General features: G+C 48.7%; 1 pseudogene; it reads right to left on the reverse strand.

Moving 5' to 3' along the window:
* Window positions 1-20,253: 20,253 nt before the first annotated feature.
* On the reverse strand, window positions 20,254-21,904 carry LOC143685918 (spermine synthase pseudogene; annotated as a pseudogene).
* Between the last annotated feature and the right edge of the window lie 206 nt (window positions 21,905-22,110).

Genomic DNA, 22,110 nt, shown 5'->3' on the forward strand with positions numbered 1-22,110 from the left:
ACAGCATTATCTGAAGAATTGGAACCAGAACTCCAGGCAAAATCATTCTGGAGCTCATCCTGGCAGCTCACATTCCAGGAACTTCTTTTCCCTTCCAGGAACTCTGGTAGAGGACACCCTAAGCCAGCCTCAAGCCTGTGCAGCACCTCACTGATGTACCTACTTGGTCACTGCCTCTCAATCTCTGTCCTGGCAGCTGGGGGTCTCTACAGATAAGAAGGTTTTTAAAATCAACATCAAAGTGTTCTCAAGGTGCGTCTACGCTCAACATCTCCATAGCGCCTAAATTCCAGGGTAGTTCTAAGAAGACAGATCTTCCGCCAGACACCAAACAAACCCCAGCTTTGAGACTGGGGTGTAGCCAGGACAGGGGGGAGCAGAAGAAAGTAAGTGACAGAAAAACGGAAAAAGCAGAGTGTCAGAAAGTATCAGGAAGTTTTGGGGAGCAAACAAAGAAAGTGGGATGCGGAGGGGCGGAGGGGCGGGGGGGGTGGGGGTGGGATGACCTGATGATCTCTGTGAAGCCATCCTACCCGAAATATCCGCGGATGGGGGCTTCAACGAGGCCGAGCGGCCCCAGGTTAAACAAGTCATTCCGGATTCACAGCTGGAACTGGGAGAGGAGGACTAGGATTGGGCCAAGTTCCGAGAACAAATTTGCTTCTCCTTTCCTGACCTTCAGTCTGTGCCCTTCGCCCGGGCCTCCTCGCCTGGGGACATCCCGCATCCTCCCACGTGCTCGCGCACCCACCCCGCACCCCTTTCCGCCCGCGTACACCCGGCGGCCGCGCGGGCCGAGGGCGGCCGGACTTACCTGGGCGGCGGCGGCGGCTGCGACGCTGGGCCCGAGCGGCCGTCGGAAGGTGCGGAGTGAGCCTTCCCGGCCGGCGCCCTGCCGTCCTCGCCCCGGAGGCCAGTGTCCGAGTGGCCACGTGTGCGGAGGGGAAGTCCGAGGTAGCAGGGAGCCCGCCTGGCCGCCAGCTCCCCCTCCGGGGTGGGGCCCGACATATAAATCTCGGGGACCGGAAATACAATAAAACTTCACCGTGTTGATGAACTTCAAAAGGTTAAATCCCTTGACGTCCTGAAAAGAAAGACGGCCGGGGGCGGGTTAAAAGGAATGGGAAACAAATTTACGAGCAGAGCGCCTGGAGCACCCGCCTCGGCCCCTTTCTTCGGCGTAAGACAAGACGTGGTCCGCGTGGAGAGAAGCGGCCCCGGCCCCCGGGCCTTGGCCCGGCGCTCCCCGCCGCCGGCCGCACTCTGCTCTCGAGGAATCGCCGGCGCCGACCCCGCCCGCGCGGCAACCCAGGCGGCGGCCGGCCTTGGCTGGCAGCTCCCGCTTCCCCGCAACGCCCCACATCCCGCCGCACGTCCACGGGCTCGGCTTGCAGCGACGCGCACCGCAGAGCTGGGCGCCCACGTCCATCCTGGCCAAAGTCCCGGCGCTGCCAGCCGTCCTGGCGACCTGCGTTCTCCCCAGCTTTCCGCAGGAAGCGGGTTTTTTTTTTTTTTTTCCTTTTCTGCCTCTCAAGCGGCCAGACCTTTGCCCTGCCAACCCGTTTATTTAACAGGTATTTAGGAGACGGGGAGGGGAGGAGATTCGGGAAAACTCAAAGGGCCCCAAGAAGGTTGATGGGGCCAAGGGGTCCCAGAGGAGAATCCCGAGGGGCCGAGGCGGGTCTCCGCGGGTGCGGACGGGGCCGCCAGCGCTCAGAGACCGCCGAATCTGCGGAGCTCCGATCCTTACAAACCTCAATATCAAGTAGCACTAACCCCGGCCTCCACTTTCCTCTCCACAGTTCTTATCTGCTCTGGCCTATTATTCTTTCTTTTTTCTCAAAACTTTGTGAAATACAGATTTGGACTATTAGGCCAGTGTGAGCCAAAATTAAGAAAAATCCCTTTTTGCCTTGAGCTCTGGATAACTGGGAGTGAAACAACACATTTCCTGCTTCCTTTGTCTATTTGAAAGACCTGGTTAGGGATTCAGATGTGCCTGGCAATTATTCACCAAAAATAAAATATATATTTTTAAAAAGTTAGGATTTGAGTCTGAAAGGCATTGGCCTGGAGGGTTAAATTTAAATCAGACTCAGGCAGGGCTCCCACCCAGGTGCAGGCCCAGGAGGGGGTGGGGGGCACTGAACCGCAACCCGCCTCAGACACACACAGGTGCAGCTCTGATCCAGCCAACTCCACCCTCCCTTCCAAGAAGAGGTGCCAAAGTGATGCTGAGGATAAGAATAAAAATGGATTTAAAAAATGGAACCACCAGGGAAACCACTAGGCTATGGTCTACACGTCCCAATCTTGTGATGAGAAGCTAACTGTGCTCCAAGGCAGTCCCAGCCTGCCCCTGCCCCAGGAAGGTGGTGGTGGTGGGGGACTTCTGGTCCCTTCCTTGGCACAAATTGGGAGGTAGGGGGAGTTCATTTGCAGTCGGAGGACAGGAAGTGGCTTGTTTCAACCCCAACATTCATATTCCATGATATGGGATAGGAGGCTCTTCCAGCTCCCCTTCTAGTTATGATCTGGAACTCTCTCTTTTAGCTCTTTATCAAGCTATAGTTTTAATAAAAATACTATAATGGCTGCCTTTGGCAGTTGCCCCTTCTATCAGGACTTGCCTCTGGGAGCTGTTGGCAAGATGGGTGGTGAGCAAAACGGAAGGGTCAGCAGTTTCCAGACCATTCCAAACGTTATTACCTACCCCCATCCCACCCCAGAAGCCTGCTCCAGGCGGCAGGTCCAGTTGTTGGCACCCAGCCCATTGTTGGCCTGCGCTCCATCACTTCCTGAGTCAAAGAAAGGGGCTTGAACCAGTTTAGAGTATTAGACAATTTGGAAAACCTGAAAAGGCCACAGCCTTAGAACGATGCACTGTGCACATATGTTTTGCATACACTTTTAGGGTGTTTGTGGCTTCTTCTGCCCCCTCCCGCCAGAATCCAGGCCATAGATCCCAGCCTTAAAAAATAAAACTCTCCAGGCACACAACATGGGGTTGAAGGCCACCTCAATCCTGGCCCTCAAGCCCATTCCCAGGGATGCCAGCCATCTCATTTTGAGGTCTCCTGGCCCCAAAAGAGGAGTCAACTTTCAAATGCACAGCACAGACACCCACTGCTGGGGATGCTGGTGCCAACAAGCACCTTCCCAAGTGTCACTTAAATAACCAGTTGAGATGATGCCACTCAGCCAGTTAAAAGCCATTTAGACAGTTTCTTTTCACATCTCTCCCAAAGTTTTGCAAATATTTTCCAAAACGACATTAATCTCCAAATTATTCAGAAAGTTGGACCACGCAGATGACCAAACTGTAAGATTTAGGGGCAACTTCTCCCCACTCCCTTTCTTCTTGAAGATAAAGCAGAGTTCTAGCATAATTGGAGGGGGCTGGATAATTCTGACGGTGAGGAGGCTGTGTAGACACAGAAGACAAGATCCTCAAAGAAACCGGCATTGAGACTCTCTTTCATTTTAGTGAGATCATAAGAACAAGATTTCTGAGTCCTCTTGGCCCCATCTCCCTTCGCGGGATTAATTACGGAAGGGGCAGTTTCGGAGAAGTCAGAGGGCCCGGGAGCCGCGTCCCTGAGACCAGACTTGTATTTTTTTTGTAATTTCTAGCGGCGGCTCCCCAAGCTCTCTGCCGTGACTGGCCAGTGAGGCCGCGGCCACAGCCGACCTCTAGGCGGCGCCCTTTCGTTGGGTCCGCGCTGAACAAGATCCTCGCGCAGCTCTGCGTCTGGCGCTGGGTGAAGGGGCCGGTTCCTGCCGGCGCACCGGGCTCGGCCGGGAGCTGGCCGCCGGCGCGTCGCCTTTGGCGCCCTCTGCCAAGCAAGAGAAACACGGTTAAATGAATGTGGGCTGGGAAAGGAATCGATCCGCCCCCGGCCCCTCCCCATCCCCCCCCGACTCGAGGGAGCCTTCCCCAGCCTGAATTTCCTTTGATCTTCGCTAGCAGCCGGCGGGAGCAGAGCCAGCATCTTTAAACCCCTCCCCCAACTAGCATAAGAAGACGCTGAGGCCCTAAGAAATAAAGCGTTAGCTCAAGATCAGAGCAGCTGCTAACGCTGGTGAAGCAGGTCTGGAAGATGCGCCTTTTACTCAGAATCCCCTTAATTTAAGCTGACCATCCAGCCTAGCAAAGGGGTCATTCTTGTAAGCCAAATTAATTTCCAGAAAGACAGCTTTGGAAGGTTGTCTACTAGAAGTGTAGAGGTTTTTCAGATTTGGGATTTGTGGGGTGACATAAGGAAATTGGAGCCAGATATAGGGGACACTCGGCCAGGATTGGGAGGCAACATGAGTTCCCCTTCCTCCCAGGACAGCCCGGGTCATTGCTTATGAGCTCCCCAGCTGTGTGACTGTGGGTATGCTCCTTAGACCGTCAAAGGCTCGGATGAAAAAGCCCATTGGATAGGGATGCTGTGAGGTTTAGGGATTTTGTCAAAGAGGGCTCGAGTACAAAGAGGAGGCGTCGGATACACCAGTTTCATAAAACCCAAAGCGAGGGGCGGGTGGGGCAGGACTCTTCTTCTTGTTCTGAATGGGGCCTCTCTGTTGATGGCCCAGGGTGGAACAAGGAGAAAGAGGCCTCGTTTGGGACACCCTTCTAAGTCTGAGCTCAGAGACGTATGGATTCTGGGACCAGGGGTTCCTCTTCCCCTGTCCACACGGCGGAGAAGCCATTTTATATTGCGGAACGCTCTGCGAGAGGTTTCTCCGAAGTTATTCCTAGGGTGGAGGTCCCGGAGGATCCCCTGCGGGGATGGAATGGAAAAAGAGGGCCCAGGGGAGCGTAAGCCCGGGTCAGCAAAGGGCACGCACCTACCACGGGACCAGACTATGGCGCGGCGCCCGCCGGGGTCTGCGGCCCTGCAATGACAGCGTGTTTCCCAGCCGGGCCCGGGCTCTCCCGGATGCCTAATTACCGTGTGCGCATCTGGAACAGCTGCGCCCTACCCGGCCTCGGGCGGATTATTCCGCTCCGAACCCTATTTTCATTCCCAAGGCTGAGTCATAAAGACTCTGGAGGCAGTGTAAAGCGCTGCAAAGCTGGGCCTGTGTCAGTTTCCCTGTGTGTGTGTGTGTGAGTGTGTGCGTGCGAACTTGCCGGCGTCTGTGCGTCTCACTGTGATGGCCCAATCGATTCGCAAAAGTTAGTGGGGTAAAAAAAAAAGAAGCAACATCAGGCGATTTCAACTGCGAACATACTGACGGGCCTCATTACCCGCCCATTTCAAAGGAAAGCATTTGTGCTTGGAATTAGCTAGCTAATTGCATCATTTCCTTGTTCACTTTAGGGCAGGAGAAACTATCTGTGTTCTGTTAAAACACTCTATATTTTAAACTTTCTTTAAGATCTTTTCGGTCCCAATTTTCTTTATTTCTACCCCTTCCTCTGCCTGTACCACATGGGCATTCAGAACTGCGGTATTACATTCACCTTACTGAACACACACATACAAGCCTCATGTTCCTAAAGCAACTCTTGATTTTTGCATCTGAAAAAAAAACTGGATAAGTCTTAACTCTTAGGGTTGTTGTAAGGACTAATTGATGTATTATGTGCCCAGGATTAAGCAGAATGCCTGGGACAAAGGGAGCATTTAGTAAAATAATAACTCATATTAATAACGAGAAGGAGGAGAAAGTGGTAGAGCAGGATGGGGTGGGGGCAGGTAAGGAAGGAGGAGGGGGAGAGGGAAGAGAAAACTTCTTTGTTTTCAGAGAACCAGTGTAGTTTGGGGTGGGTGGGTGGTGGCGGCTCAGCCTGTTTATGTATAATGTATTCTTTTGACTTAGATCAATGTCCATAAAAGTGAGGCCCCTTAAACCCCTTGGCCTGTAAAAGAAGCAGAATTGGAGCAATTATCTGGCTCATTTCAGGTTCAAACTCCTTTTAGCCTGAAGTATCTGGATCTTGTAGGGGAAAGGTCTGGGGCAAAGTGGTGGCGTATTCTCATTTGACTTCTCAACGAGCCTTTTCCCTTTGCTGGGGTGAGCAAGGGCCTGCTTTAGTGAATGGGTAGGAAGGAAATGGGGTCCCAGAAAAATGGAATTTAAAACAGCATCTGCCAGACACTAGAGAAAAGCTAGGTCTGTCCTATTTCCTGGGCACCTGGCCAGAGACCTTTGCTCTGGCATTCAGCAAACATTTCCTGAACACCTATTGCACTGGTCCCAGCTCGGGGGCTCCAGTGGGGGTTTGTACTCCACCAGTTGGCAGTGCTGACTTAGCAGCCAGTGAGAGTTCTCCACTCCCAAAACAAGTCCAGGGTCGGGGGAAGGGGGACGACCCTGCTGGGAAGGAACTTCTGGCCAATGACAGCATTGCCTTTTCAGGACCAAAAGTCCTGGTGCAGGGGCGGAGCTGGAGGGTCGCAGGCAACCCACCCACCATTGTCTCAGAAACAGAGCAACTTCATGGTGGGTGGGTGGGTGGGTGGGGGGTCTGGGGGAGGGGTGGGTATAGAGGAGCGAAGAAGGGTTAAGAGATGACTCCAGGCTCCTGACCCTCAGTCGGAAGTTTCTGAGAACACCAATTAGCTTCCTTTAATTAGTCAAGTGGGGAGCAAATGGGCATATATTTCTTCTGCTCTGATTAAAGGCATTTAGGTCAGGTGTTCACAGTCAGAATTATTCAGTTTAAGCTGTCCCAAGCAGAAAACTGTTGATTTTTTTTTCTTTTTCTTTTCAGGCAGGGGTCTGAATACTATTAACCAACCATTGGCTTCTTGTCACAGCCCAGAACTGCTGAAGCTGGTAGGTGGCAGGTGTGCCAGCTCAGAGAGGGGCAAGCAAGAATGGTTTGGGGTCTTTCATGCCTCCGAGTCACATTTGTTTGAAATACGTTGGCAATTGAAGAACAGCCAGGAGAGGTCTGGAATGTTTGTATGCGAGTGTGTGTGTGCACACGCAATACACCAGATAATTTCAGTTCCCCTAAATTGTCTGGACTGTCCTAGAAAGAAAGGAAGTTTGTTTGCTTTCAAGACCTCAAAGAAGTCTGGCTCTTCTCCTGGGAGATCTACATTCAGACCAGCTCAGTCCGTTCACACGAGTGAAGAGAAGACCAGGAAGCCTTTACTACACTGGAGAGCAAGTGTTAAGTCTCCTGAGATCAAGTCCTTCACTTCCCGTGTCTAAACAAGCCACAACACATGAGGCTGCGTTAAAACAGGTTATTCTCCAGGCTGATCAGGAGACACCTGGTATTTGGCTCCAACACACAAGATTGAAAAAAAAAATGTTTGGGAGGAAACCCTCTTCCCATTAGTTCAGAGTTAGGTATCAGCCAGTCCCTAACCTTGCCTAAGTCCTCAGCGCCAAGCAGTCTTGGAGTCCCCAAGAAAATGGAATAAATAGATTTGTACGGGCCACAGAGAAGCATTCCATTGCTCCGCCTGGTTTGCTTGGCTCACAGATGGCATTAGCCAGGGGACTGTCGTGCTTTTGTTTCTGTTTTTTTTTTTTTTTTTTCCCAGGAGTCAGTATGGTTTTTTATTCTCTAGAGGCTGCTTGAGCCCAATTTCCTTCCAGTGGCTGGTGCCACCTGTCAGTCCAAGATCATCTTTCCCCAGTAAAGCTTTTCCCATTTTCTCAGGTGCCCAGGTCCCAGAGAGAAAGACTGCCTCAGACCCCACAGGCAGTAAATGGGGAAAGAAACACTGCTGCCTGAGTGTTTTTAAAGGAACACTATCAAAGGAAAAAGAAAACCTGTATTAACTGACTGCATTTGGTGTCAGCATTTTCCTACTTCCAACTTCTTTGATCAGTTCAACTGGGAGTTTTTATCCTGGAGTTCAAAGGGTCTGTTACCCTCTGAAATTATGGGATTAGTGAGTACTACGTAAGTGCTTTTCTTTCTTTTTCTATTTTTTTTTCTGGTGAGGGGCGGAACCAATACCTTTCATCGTATTTTGAAGCATCAGTGAGGGACCTAAAAAATGGTAAGAACCTCTCACCCGCACATTCACATGCAAACACTGCGAGTGCGATGCAGAGGGAAGCAAGAAAATGGACTTGGGTATCCAACAGGACAAACAAGAAGAGATGAAGAGACGATAAACAGTTGTGAATATCACAAGGTCTGTTGGATATGATCACCCCCCCTGCCCCCCCCCCACTCCCCCCACAGAGGCATCAAGGAACCAGGACACAGACAGTGGTGTCCACAACACAAAGCCCTCCTCATACCCACTTGCCCATGTGGAGGAATTTGCAAGGTCTTTATGTTTCTAACCTAAATAATGTTGAACTTTCTTCATGAGACCTGGAGCTTCTCTGTCATTTGCAGCCTAGTCCTGAGCTGGTCCATATAGAAGGAGAATCGAAAGTCTCAGGAACCATTTTCCCTGTGCAAATGCCCCAACACCTCACTCTTGAGGGAGGGGAAATGCCGGGATCCCCAGCTCCCTCAGGACCAGCCAGTCCTTCTGGGAAGGGATCTGAAAGGAGGCCTGGAAGCCCCGCTGCTCGCCGTGACTTTAAAGTTCGCTTGGCCCCAGATGGGCTCGGAAAGAGTGCCAAGGACAGCTGGAAAGGTAGACAGAAGCAGTCACAGAGAGGGGGGTCTTCAACGGCGGCCAGAGAGAATTCAGAGAATGGCAAAGGAAGAAGGGAAATAGCCAGGCAGGAGGCGGGAGCTGGGGCAGGTGGAGCGGCCCAAACCCGCATGCTGAGAAGGGTCGGGGAGAGCCGCTGTGGAGGGTGCGACTCGACTTCCCACCTTCACCGGGAGGTTAATGACTTTGTCAGCGACCCCTTGTTCCCAACTGCCCAATTATAACTCCTCAGCCTCCTTAAAGCTGTCTGGTTAATTGACCGGTTCGGGTGGATGGAGGTGCTCCTCTGCGAGGTTTCTCCAGATCGCTTATTTGGAAGAAGGAGGGTCCACCCGGGAGGAGAAGCCGGGGGCTGGGAGATGGGGAGAGCAGGGCTGGCGCCTGCGGCCGGGAGGGAGAAATGAACTGTTCGTTAGGGGCAGCCAAGGTAGTCTGGGGTTCTAAAACTCTGAAATTCGGGCTCACTCCTACTAGGACTAGGAAGGGGAGAAGAGACTGCTCACTCGGAAAGGGCGAAGGCCTACAGCGCGGCGCCCTGTCCCGAGCTCTGTGGGTCCCGGTGACTGCTCGGTCCCCGCGCACCGATAACCCGCTTGGAGCCCGGCGCTGGGTCAGCGTTTACAGCCGCTCACTGCGCCCGTGGCTGGACAGAGCCTCCCATCCCATCCCAACCGCCATGGGGGAGGCTGTGGGTGGACAGGCCCTCGGCGTTGCCGTGTCTGAGGGCCCACTTGTGAGTGCAACTGCGACTTCCCTTTGCCCCTTAATTGCAGCTTCCGGACGAGCTGAACACCTCCTTTTCCTAATCCCTCTGCCAGACTCCCGCCTCCTGGCTGCAGGGGCTGGAAACTAGGCCCCCGACTTCCAGATCCCACCCCTGCTGCGCCAACCTGCCAACCTGCATGGGGCTGTCTGCCGAAGGGACTAGAGCGCGCAGAATGCAAAAGTGCCCCTGAGCTTCTGAATGCCAATTCTGCGCTCCGACTCGGCCACCTCCCCGCCGGGGCGCCACCCCCGTCTCCGGTCCGCAGCTGGGGGGCCACCGCGAAGCAGGCCAGTGGCTTGCGCCGAGATGTTCCCTCGGGGCCCAGCCCCAGGCGAAGGTGCTCAGCCGTAGAGCAGCACTGCGGGGTCCGCCCTGTCGGGGTTCTCCGCGCAGGCCCAGAGCAAGAGACTCTGAGAAACCGGGTCGGTCCTGCGTACCTCCAAGCACGTCCGAAGTCCGGGACCGGAAAGGCCAGCGGGCTCCAACACCTCCTCGGGTCTTTCCCGACCACCCCCACCCCTCTGCAACCTGGTCCCACAGTGGCGGCGACGTCTTCCCCAGGAGCCACAAGGCACCGGGAAGGAACCCTAGGGGAACGAGGTTGCTGAGGGGAGCCCCCGACCCTTCGGTTCCCGTCAGAGCCCAGAAGCTGTGGTCCTCGGGTCGATGAGCAAGGACAGATGAATGAGGAGGTAAGAGGAGGTTTAAGGAGTAGAAATCGGACTCTCTTCCCCTTTTATTTGTTTAAAATGTGAGGTCTTTGGGCTTTGCAGTTTCTCTCCCTAAAGAAGTTTTGGTGTTCGGACAGTCATTTCGAGTCTGGGCCGCAGCACCAGACCTTGAGATATTTTGAGGGGGAAATTTTTTGGATTGTAGGGGTTTGGAAATTCATGATTATTTTTGTTCTTATTATTTAATATCCAGTTTATTTCAGACCAAGCCCACAGCTCCACTCCATGGGAACTCAGTCTTAAACTGTAGCCAGGGAGCATTTGGAAAGCCGGGAGTGGGGACGCAGGAACTCAGATGGGTCCTAAGCTGGGCAGTGGGGTGGGGGTGGGGGAGGGCACCTTAGTCTCAATTATCCTATCAAGGTAAGGGGATAATTAACTCCAGTAACTGGGGTTGGGTGGGAGGGGGGTCTAAGGATGGTAAGGGTGGCCACTCACATCTTCTTGAAAAAGACTTGGCGTTTGAGACCCAGGCTCAACTTATAGGACTCCAGAGGCTTTTGCCCTTTGCTTTACAGCAGTGGTGGGGAGAGGAGCCCTGCTGCCGCCTGGGGACTTTTAAAGGTGAAGGTTGACCTGGCAAGAACCAAGATATCAGCCAAAGAGAAAATAGTGAAGATCTACATCAACCCACCTTAGTTGGTCTCAGTATTTTCCAGAGACAGACTTCTCTGATCAATCCCAACAAGAGTTCTTAACCGAGATTCAAAGGATTTGAAACCTTCTGAAGTTTAGAATTTTTGTGGGACTTCACAATTTCACAAGAAAGCCAGAGATCACCGTCTGAGAAACTCTGGGAAAGGAGGGAAGCTAGGGGAGGCGCAGGAAAAGGTGAGAAGTCCCAAATCCTGTTCTTTCGCTCCCTAGAAACCGAGTTCCGAAGGCTGAGATCTGAAACCTCAAGCTGAACCGTCAAAATATTGCCACACTGAAGAAGGGGAAAGTGCAAGACAGTCAAGGAGACAGATTTTCTCTACTGCTTTCAGGATAGATCTGGGTATCTAAGCAGATTACAAATCTGGATTTTTCTGTTTTTTCTTCTTTCAACTATTCCTGATTTTTGGCCCAGAGTGGGTCCTGGGGCGTTGGGCAGCCAGGCAGAAGAGGCACTGGCTCTTCCAGCCCTCTAATCCTGCTGAAAAGCCTAAGGTTCCCTGCCGATGGGGTCCAAGGCTCTGTCCAAGGCAGGCCTTGCCCCAGCCCGCTTAGCCCTTCAGGACTTATTTCTTGATGAACTCCAGGTCTACCAGCCAAACTACAGACTTCCCCCACATCTGGCCACCTGAACACCTAAGGCATTTTTCTTCTTCCTATTTTGGAAAACTAAGAAGCCTCAAATCCTTAGTTCCTCTTAAAGAAGATGGTGGCATTGGACCATTGGTGGGGCAGGGGTAGAATCAAATAACTTCTCAAACAACAGTGTATGGTCCTGCCATGTGACTGGGTGGTTTCAGTTACAGTTCTGGGTCTGCCTGAATGGGTCAAAGTATTCCCTCCTCCTTCCTCCCTCTCAATCCCCTCTCTTGAAGCCCAGAAAAGTCACAGATTTTCTGTCTTTTGATGTTTGGAGAAAAAGAAGGAAAGAGAAAATGAGGACAAAACCCGAGAGAAATAGAGTGAGGGAAGAGAAAAGAAGGTAGAGAAATCCAATAGGTTGCATTAATCAAACTCTCGTTCTAATCCAACAACATCTGAAGCCCATTAAATCCAGCTGGGAAGAGAAGTTGGAGGCCGGGTGGGTGGGAGATGAAGTTCCCAGACCAATGGACTGAGTCCCTTAGGGGGCCAGTCCCTTCAGAGGTGGTTCAAAGGCAGAACTATCAACCACCTGCTGGGCCCAGGGCGTCTGTGGGAGTCTGGGTGTTGGGAATTGCAGCGTGAAGTTGTGGGCTCTTCCTGAGAGCCTCTGCAGTCTCCTGACAGCACTTTGCCTGGGTCAAGTACTGTCCATCGTGGCATTTCTTTTGATGTAGTCTGTATGTGCTTGTGGTGGTGCTGGGGATGTGGCGACTGTTTCTAAACCATGGCAGAGGCAGGCAAGGGTGATATGTTTGGGAGTGGAGGGGCTGGTTTGGAGTGAAGGAGCCTTCATCCCCTCTGGGCGGGGGGCGTGGGGAGATCTGCCTGGACTTGGGGCCAAGTGCTCCAGACTCTGGGGAGAGGAGGAGCTGCAGCTCCAAAGGAGGATGTGGAAGACCATATCAGGGTCCGGGAAGAGTATTTAAAAAGGCAAACTTTCAGGGAGGACCCCCTCTCCAATGCAGGTCTTTGTGCTTCTATTTATACTGAAAAGTACAACTCTGTGCAGTACATTGCCACATTTAGCATATGTAGACTATGTGAAATATACTGTGTACTGCTTTGCTTCAGGAGAGGGGAGAGGGAGAGTCCATACTGGTGTAGATGTGCATTTCCCATCAGATACCTTTATTATGGGACAGAATTGGGAGCACTTAATTTCATGTCTCTTCTGCATGTTTGTATGAATCCTCAATCTTTGCGGTGCTGAAATAACTCTGAGAGGCGACTCTGCCCTCATGTATGATTCCTCACTGCCTCCTACAAGGTTACTAATTCATGAGAGACTATAGCAGGTCAGTCACGCACATCCCTTTGTGCTTGCCTCTCTCCGTGAGCTTTCAGAGACGAGTAATTTTTGTTTTCACCCATGAGTCAGTCCATACAGGTGGAGATTCTTTCCCTTCCTTCTGCCCCGCTCCCTTAAACAACAAGCCCCTCTGTAAAAATGCACACGCAGCGTTCTTGTGAGGAGTGAGTTTGGAGTAAGATGGCGACGCCTGGCCTCCTTCAGATTCAGATACATCCTCCCCCAGGCAGAAGGCCGCTGGAGCTCCAGCACAGTCTGGAGGGCGAGAATCCTTGATCCTCTTGCTGCAGGAGAACTAAAAATTCTCACCACCACCCTCCCTCCAGGGAGCGGCTAGAAAGAGCTGATTTTTGCACTTTGAGGGACTGGGAGCTCTTGTCTAGACCCAGAATTACAGGCCAATTTCTAATTCCCATCGAGAAAGAACGGGCTTCCTTCCCTTTCCGAACCCCCTACCCCCTACCCTAGGCCGCTCAGGGCAGCTGGGCTGTGTCTCTGCCTCTAGAACCCTGAGTTATGAGTGGGAGACTGGGCAGTGAGGGCCTGAGGCTGGGACACTCAGCACCGGGCTCTGGGGAGCCAGAATTTCGGGTGGAACGAGGGGAGGCGATCCCCAGACGCCCCCCACACCCCTTCTCTTGAAGGGCCCGGCTGGAGCCGGCCGGGAGGACCAGGCGTTGCGGGCGCGCCTCGAGGCGCCCCCGGGGAGCCTGATTCTATCCCGAGCTCAAGTTTAAGCTGGTGGCTGCAGGTAGACCCGCCACGGCCGGGTCAGTCCCCAAGGCGCAGGCCCCGGGAATGGCCGGCAGCGAGAGGGGCCTTCCCTGCCGCGGCTCTGACGCCCGTGGTGGCGGCCCCAGCGGGGAGAGCAAGGGCGGGGAGCGCCTTACCTACCTCTCGGTCCCGCGCCGTCCTCGTCGGCCGCAGCAACCCGGGGCGTCCGCCGAGACACAGTCTAGGGACCGAGGCGACGGCGCCCGGGGCGAGGCGGCTCCGGGACGCCGTCCCCGGCCCTTTGCGGCCCCTGGGCGCTGTGTGTGCGCGTCCCGGGCGGCGGCGCGAGGCGGCTCACGTGTCCTTCGTGGCCCTGGCGCCGGCGGAGGGGCGGGGGCGGCGACAGCGGCCGGAGGACTGGAGCCCGCGCCTCCTCCCTGCGCATCCGCCGCGGCCGCGCTGCCGCCAACCTCACCTGCCCCGGCCCTGGCCGTCGTCGGATCAGGGCGCGGCGGGTCCAAGAATGGGCCTCTGACCCTTCGGAAGCCAGAGCTGCGGAGGAAAGGCGCCGAGGCGGCCGGCAGAGAGAAAGGAGAGCGGGTGTGTGTGCGCGCGCGCGCGCGCGTGTGTGTGTGTGTGTGCGGGAGAGAGTCCGGGCTGGGGGACAGAAAGAAAGAAGCTCGGCGTCTGAAGAGAGCGACAAGTTGTCCTTGGAAGTTGGGAATGTGAGAGGGAGGTGCGAGGCCCAGGAGTCTAAGAAGGGGCGGGGCGTGCAGACCCTCGGCTGGGGCTGGAGGCCACCGGCGCGCCTGTAGGACGCAGAGCCGCGAGCAGGAGAGCGCGGGACCCCACTCCGCGCCTTCCATCCCCCGCCCCCCAGCCCGGTCGCTCCCCCGCTCAGAGCAGCAGCCCGGCCACTTCCCGCTCTCTTGCTCCGCAGACGTGCTTGCTCCCTTCCTGCTGCTCCGCCCGACTGGGGCACCAAGGACCGAACGCTGGCCTCCTACCTGCCCCCCTTTCTGCGGTTTCCTGGGCCTTAAATGGAGTTCTCCCCACTGAATGCATTGGACAAGTGAGACCAGAGACAACGACCTTGGCCAAGATCAGAGGAAGAGCTTGGAAGCTTCAGGACCCCTTTGCCTTCTGACCCTTCGGGTTACTGGAGTGTCACTCTAAAACCTCAGGTGCTTCTCTTTATTTTCTGCTGAGACGCAAAGCGATTTCACAATATCCTAAAATCGGTGGAAAGGCGGACAGGCCAGTCGGAGCTCCGGCATTCCTGACTCTCAGTTTATTGGCCTCCAGGAGTTTCCCCGACTGGCCTGAGATCTGACACCTGAGACCCTTTCTTTTCAGCCAGCACCCAGCTGCGCAAGTACTCATAAAGTGGCCCTTTCCTGCAAGTCCTTGACCAGGACAGAGACAAGGGTATTGTCTGAGATCTGAGTCTTAGGCCTGGCTCTCCTACTAACTGGACTTCAGGCCACTCTGGGTCTCAGTTTTTCCCTCTGTAAAATGGGAGAAGCAGGCTGGTGATTTATGATTCACCTCTGTAGCCTCTTGTTTCCAGATCTTGGTGAGCCTGTGCTGCTCTGCTGAGAGACATCTAAATGGTGATTTTGTTTTATATCCACTGAAATAAGTATAGAAATATGACAACGTTGAAGTTTACTTTCACAAATGAGTCTTTTTGATCTATTTTCTGTTTCTGTAATTTTTGTTGTGCATAGCATATATTCAGTAAAGGACAGTTCAAGTACTTTTTTGAGGTTTTATATATATATCCATTACATTATGTTATATTATATATTCACATACCATGTAATCATCCAAAATGTACAATCAGTGGTTCACAGTATCATCGTATAGCTCTGCATTAATCATCACAATCGACTTTTTAAAATCTTTTTTTGTGAAAAATAACATATATACAGAAAAGCAATAAATTTCACAGCGCATGACAGCAATTAGTTGTAGAACAGGTTTCAGACTTTGGTATGAGTTACGATTCCACAATTTTAGGTTTTTACTTCTAATTTCTGTAAGACTGGAGACTAAAAGAAATACCAATATAATGACTTAGCAGTCATACTCATTTGTTAAAACCTACTCAATGTACTTTTGCATATCGACACAGCGGGTAAGCACTACCTGGGTAAAAATATTTCCAGGATACCAGAAAGCTCCCTTATAACTCCTTCCAATCAATAACCCCCTAGTCAATATCACCACAGAAGTAACCATTATTCGGTCTTCTATCACTATAGATAAATTTTGTGTGTCCTTGAATGTCATATAAACAATGTCAGAAGTATTTATTCTTCTGCGTTTGGCTTCATGTGCTCAATGTTACATGTCTGGGATTCAACCGCATTGCCTTGTGTGGCAGTAGTTCATTTTATCTCATTCCTGTATAATATGTAATTGTATGAATATATCACAGATGCATTTATCCATTAGACTTTTGGTGGACATTGGATTGTTTTAGTTTGTGATTATTGTGAAAAAGCTTCCACAAAATTTTTGTGTGTGTCTTTTGATGGACACCTAAGAGTAGAGATGCTGGGTCATAGGGTAGGGAAATGCTTATCTTTTTGATGTGGACAGTTTCCCAATTTAGGCTCTCACCAACAATGCATGAGAGATCCAGTAGCTCTACATCCCTTCCAACACCTTGTATCATCTGTCTTTTTTTAATTTTAGCCATTTTGGTGGGTGCATAGTGATCTCACACTGTAGTTTTAATTTGCATTTCCTTGATGACTAGTGAAGCTGAGCATCTTTTCATGCGTTCATTGGCTGTTTGGATATCCTCTTCTTTCATTAAATAATTAATTCATTCAGATATTATTAAGTGCTAGATTCTCAAAGTATAGTGGCGAGTAAGAGGAGGGCAGGAGAGGAGAATTGTTCATTCATTCAAAATATATTTATTTTTCAACCTAGATTCATTGAATATCTGCTTCATTAAGCATCATGCCTTTTTAAAGTTTGCATGTGTGTTATTTTAAAAATCCTTTATTTTCCTTTTCCGCAAGTTATAATTAATGTTATAACAAGTAAAAAAGAAACATAAAAGATGAATAAAAGTAAAGCTAATCATCTTCACTCCTCAAAGGTAAACAATATTCTCCCCCAGTCTATGTGGGACATGACTCCCAGGGGTGTGTACCTTCCTGGCAACATGGGACAGAAATCCTAGAATGAGCTGAGACACAGCATCAAGGGATTGAGAAAACCTTCTCGAGTGAAATGAGTCAAAATAAAGTGTCAATGGCTGAGAGATTCCAAACAGAGTCGAGAGTTTATCCTGGAGGTTATTCTTACGCATTAATAGATATCACCTTGTTAGTTAAGATGTAATGGAGAGGCTGGAGGTAACTGCCTGAAAACGTAGAGCTGTGTTCCAGTAGCCATGTTTCTTGATGATGATTGTATAATGATACAGCTTTCACAATGTGACTGTGTGATTGTGAAAATCTTGTGTCTGATGCCCCTTTTATCTACCTTATCGACAGATGAGTAAAACATATGGAATAAAAATAAATAAAGGGGGGGGAAGGTAACCAATATTAGTAACTTGGTATATTTTCCCCACATCTTTCTCTCTTACTGTAACAAATATATGCACACATAGACATACATACGTAGAATTTTTGTTCCTTTGCTTGTCTTTTTATAGAGAGAGAATCATCCAATGTGCATTACTTTACAGCCAACTTATTTTTAGGAATTGGTGAAATGGTATTCACATTTAAAATTTCAACAACAGTTGCCACATAACTTTCTCAGAAGTCTTAATAGTTCTCATTTCCACCAATAGTCTTTTTATCTTTTATTGCATATGCCAGTATAATAGACAAAAGTTATCTCTCTTTGCTTCATTTGCCTTTACCAGAATATTGGAAAAGCTGTGCATCTTTTCATATATTTATTGACCATTTGGATATGCTCTTTGTGTACTTTCTTTAAAAAAATATACTCCATTTTGTATGAAGTTGTTTGTATTTTTCTTAGAAATTTGCAAAATATCCTTGTGTATTATAGGTATTAGCTCTTTATCAGTTACCTGCTTTGCAAATATTCCCCCTAGTGTGTCATTATTGATTTTATGTATGGTAGGTTTTCCATATATAATATTTTAAAGTTCAAGTATGCTTATCTTTTCTTTTAGAAAGATCGAAGATGCTTATGCTTTCTTCTAGAAATTTTGGGTATCTGATTTTATTTAGAAATTTCTCTCAAACTCATAGATTGTTCACATAGGCATAAAAAATTACTACCATAAAAATGGCTACAAACTTAGTGGCTTAAACAATATAAATTTATTTCCTTACTGTTTTGTAGGTTGACACAGGTCTCAGTGAAGTAAGATTATGGCAGTCGAAGGGCTGTGTTCTTTCTGTAGGCTCTAGGAGAGGATCTGATTCCTTGCTCATTTGGGTTATTGGCAGAGTTCAGTTCCCTGTGCTTGCTGAGATTCCAGTTTCCTTGTAGTTATTTGCTGAAGGCTCTTCCCAGCTTTTAGAGGACATCCATATTCCATGTCTCCTGGCCTCCTTTTTTCATCTTCAAAACCACCAGTGGAGGGGTGTAAGGATAGTTCAGTGGTAGAATTTTCGCCTGCCAAGCGGGAGACCCAGGTTCGATTCCCAGTCCATGCACTAACTCCCACCAAAAAAAAAAAAAACAAAAAAAAAACAAATGGTGGTGCAATAACGGGATACTCACATGGAAAAAGAATGGAATATGACCCCTACCACACAGCATACAAAAGACAAAACAAAATAAAACCACCAAGGGTAGTTCCTCTCATGTCTCAATTTTCTTTAATCTCTTCTCTCTGATTCAGCCAGGAAAAAGGTTCTCTGATTTAAAGGACCTATATGATTAGATTGGGCCCACCAGGTAATTCAGGATGATCTCTCCATCACAAGGTCCTTAATCATATCTGCAGTTCCCATTTTGCCATGAACCATAACATACTCACAGGTTCCAGGGATTAGGGTGTGCACATCTTTTGAGAGAGGGTGCCATTATTTTGCTTACCAAAGTACCTAAATATTATTTTTCCTAATTAAAAAAAAATGTGTCTTTAACATGTCTGAGAATTACTTTTATATATGGTATGAGAGTACGCTTTTGTTTATGAGTTTGATCATCTTTCCATACGATTGTTGGCTGTTTGGAGAAGCTCTTCTGTAAATTGCTTATTCAAAATCTTAGCTCATTTTGATTGTTGGCCTTTTTCATTGTCATGTAGTAGGAGCTCCTGGGTTTTTGGAAATAATAATTTTTAACCTGTTATGTGTCGATTGTGATGGAAATGGCCTTTTGTTTTGTTGACCAAAAACAGACACAGACCTGGCCACCTGAAACTTACGTTCTAATAGGGAACACAGATGTTAAATAAAGTTATTATCATAGACATCAACATATAAATTCATATGAAGTGCTTGAAAGAGAAGGGAACTGGGTACTATGATAGTGAGTAATGGGGGAACATTATTCCTAATGTCTATTAGGAAGTGATGTTGAAACTAAGACCTAAAGGACAAGATAAGGAATTATCCAGGGACAGTGTGAGAGGGAAGAGCATTGCAGGCAGGGACAGCTTGTGCAGAAGTCCTGGAACTGTGTGTTGGGTTAATTAATGAATGACTAATTTTCTATAATTCGGAAGCTACTTTTTTGTCTTTTTATTTTAATGCAATTTTATTGATATATTATATATTCACGCACCATATAATTACCCAAAATATACAATCAGTATTTTGTGAACCATCAGTGGTTCACAATGATGAAACACATAGCTGTGCATTCATCATCACCATTGACTTTTTTTTCTTTTTTGTGAAAAATAACATATATACAAAAAAGCAATAAATTTCAAAGCACACCACAACAGTCAGTTGTAGAACAGATTTCAGAGTTTGGTGTGGGTTACAATGCCATAATTTTAGGTTTTTATTACTAGCTGCTCCAAGACACCAGAGACTAAAAGGAATATCAATATAATGATTCAGCAATTATACTCATTTGTTAAATCCTAACTTCTCTGTATAACTCCAATATCTCCTTTGATCTTTCACCCAGTGTTTAGGGTTATTTGGACAATGCCTATTTTAACTTTTTCATGTTGGAAGGAGCATTCAATAATATGGTATGGGGGGATGGAAATAGTTGATGTTCTGGAGAGGCTGGCCCCTCTGCATTTCAGGACTTCTCTGGCCTAGGAACCCATCTGGAGCTTGTAGGTTCCTGGAAAGTAATCATAGTGCACGGAAAACTTGCAGAATCTCATATAAAAATTCAGGTGTTCTTTAGGGTTGGCAGGAATGCTTTTGGTTGGGGTTTGGCAAACTCTGATAAGTAACCATGTCTAGCTGAAGCTTGCATAAGTGCAACCTCGAAAGTAGCCTTTTGACTCTATTTGAACTCTCTCAGCATTGTTCATCCCATGGTGTCAGAGCCAGGCTCATCCCTGGGAGTCATATTCCACGTTGCCAGGAAGACTGTCACCCCTAGATGTCATGTCCCATATAGTGGGGAGGGTAATGATTTTACTTTCAGAGTTGGGCTTAGAGAAAGAAAGGCCACATCTGAGCAACAAAAGAGGTCCTCTGGAAGTAACTCTTAGGCATGACTGTAGTAGGCTAAGCTTCTCCACTACATAAACAAGCTTCACAAGAGCAATCCTCAAGATCAAGGGCTTGGCCTATTGACTTGGGAGTCACTAATGTTTGAGAAAGTGTAACGGGCTTCCCCAGTGGTAAAGTTTAATAGTTCCACATTTTTTCTGCTGTCCCTCAAGGGACTTTGCCAATTCTTTTTTTTTTTTTTTTTTTTTTTTTTCTCTTTTGCAATTTTAATGGAAGTGATGCTATTCATTTTTTTAACTTTCTTATAAGCACCAAATTTTAATGTCTAAGTCAGTTTTTTGACAAGAAACACTATCAAGAACTTCCCTCAGAAACAAAACAATGATATTTATTCTTCCTAATGTCCAAACTGAAGATCTACCACAACAGCAAAGCCTGCACAGAAATGAAAAGTAACAAAAATCACATTCTAGGGGTTCAGTGCATTCAGCAGCCTTCACTGGGCTGCCTAAACATCCTTTAGTTGACTTTCAAAAAATAACACCCTAGCTCATCAAAATATACATTTTCCATTTGCTTTTTTTAAATTAAAAATAATAATTAAAAAAGAAACTTTAAAGGAATTCACAATCAATTGCCTGACTCATTTCGGTGTCACATACAGCATATAAAGGTCAGGATGGCTATTTGCAGAACACATGATTAGGTGATATTAATCTTCAAGGTTTAGTTTTCTTCCAAACAGTGTAAAATACCCACAACTCCAAGTAAGAAGGAACACAGACGATCTCCTTCGAGAATTCCATGGGACAATACAGACGCCCGAGCTGTTCTTCATAGAGCGACAGGGCTTCCGTCAAATTGACACAATTCCCCTGTGTGAAATATTTCCCATCCTGTTTCAATACTTTCATTGAAAGGTCAAGAATCAGTCTGAGAAACTCCCATGTGGAATCTTCTTCCGGAGATGTGGAGATTGGAACAGCTGTCAAATCATTAATTACATAATCAAACTTTCTTCCTTCTTTGGCGTACTTCTTCAGTACTGGAATACAGTCTTCTATCAGAACCTGATAGCATTCTCCTTTAAGATTGTCTAAGACGTCACCACAGGTTTTCCGCATATATTTTTTACACCCATCAATCACCATTTGGTCAATCTCTACCATAGTGACCATCTTTGGTTTCAGTTTGACTATTTCACATAATATGCCCCCATCTCCGCCACCCAGGATCAGGACATCTTTGCCAGTGTAATCTTCTTTCCCACTGCCCATGATGGCCCGGGTATATGCCAAATCACTCTCTGCCAAATTAACATCCCCACTGAGGATGAGAATATTTCCAAATTGCTTTGAGTGTAGAATTTTAATGTTCTGATAAGGTGAGTCTTCATCATACACTACTTCATCTATGTCATACTCAACCAGGCGCCCATCAGCAGTCGGCCAGTATCTGTCAATGGCACCTCCTCGAACAATGGGTGGTAATCGCTTCACCCTCCCAGTACTGTCCTGACTCAATTCTTTCATCCTTTCTTCTACTTTATTCAAAAGATTGTCAATTTCTTCTTTGCCTTGTACATCGCTGTCATAACTCTGAAGGTCCACCAACACCAATCCATGTGGGTAAATTCTCAAATTGGCAAAGCTGCCGTTTTTGTTCGTGTAGGTTGCCAAATAGCCATGGTCCTGCCAGGTATACACTGACTCCGTCATCCCCTGCTCCTGGAAAATGGACTGGAGGCCTTTTAGAATGGTCTCACCATTAGCTTTGGCGCCGACCATGAAGTCGAGGGTGCTGTGCCGTGCTGCTGCCATGGTGCGGCGAGGCCCTGTGCCATGCCTGGGGAGGCGGCCGCGGGAGACTGGGGGCCGCGCGGCGTGTCAGGCTGCGGCCGGCGGGGAGTGCGCCTGCCAATTCTTTTTGATTATCTGCTTAACATACCCTGGGATGTATCCGGGCATTACATTAAGCTACACAGGATTGCAGGTCCTCATTTCCATTCTGGGCTTCTTGTGTTTGGGTTGTTTAAATGATCTATCCAGATAGGCTCAGTTAGATTATATGCTACATAAAATTTAGATTCTGGACAAAATAAGCATCTCTTTCT

The sequence above is a fragment of the Tamandua tetradactyla genome, chromosome 6 (genome assembly GCF_023851605.1).
Source record: "Tamandua tetradactyla isolate mTamTet1 chromosome 6, mTamTet1.pri, whole genome shotgun sequence".
NCBI lineage: Eukaryota > Metazoa > Chordata > Mammalia > Pilosa > Myrmecophagidae > Tamandua > Tamandua tetradactyla.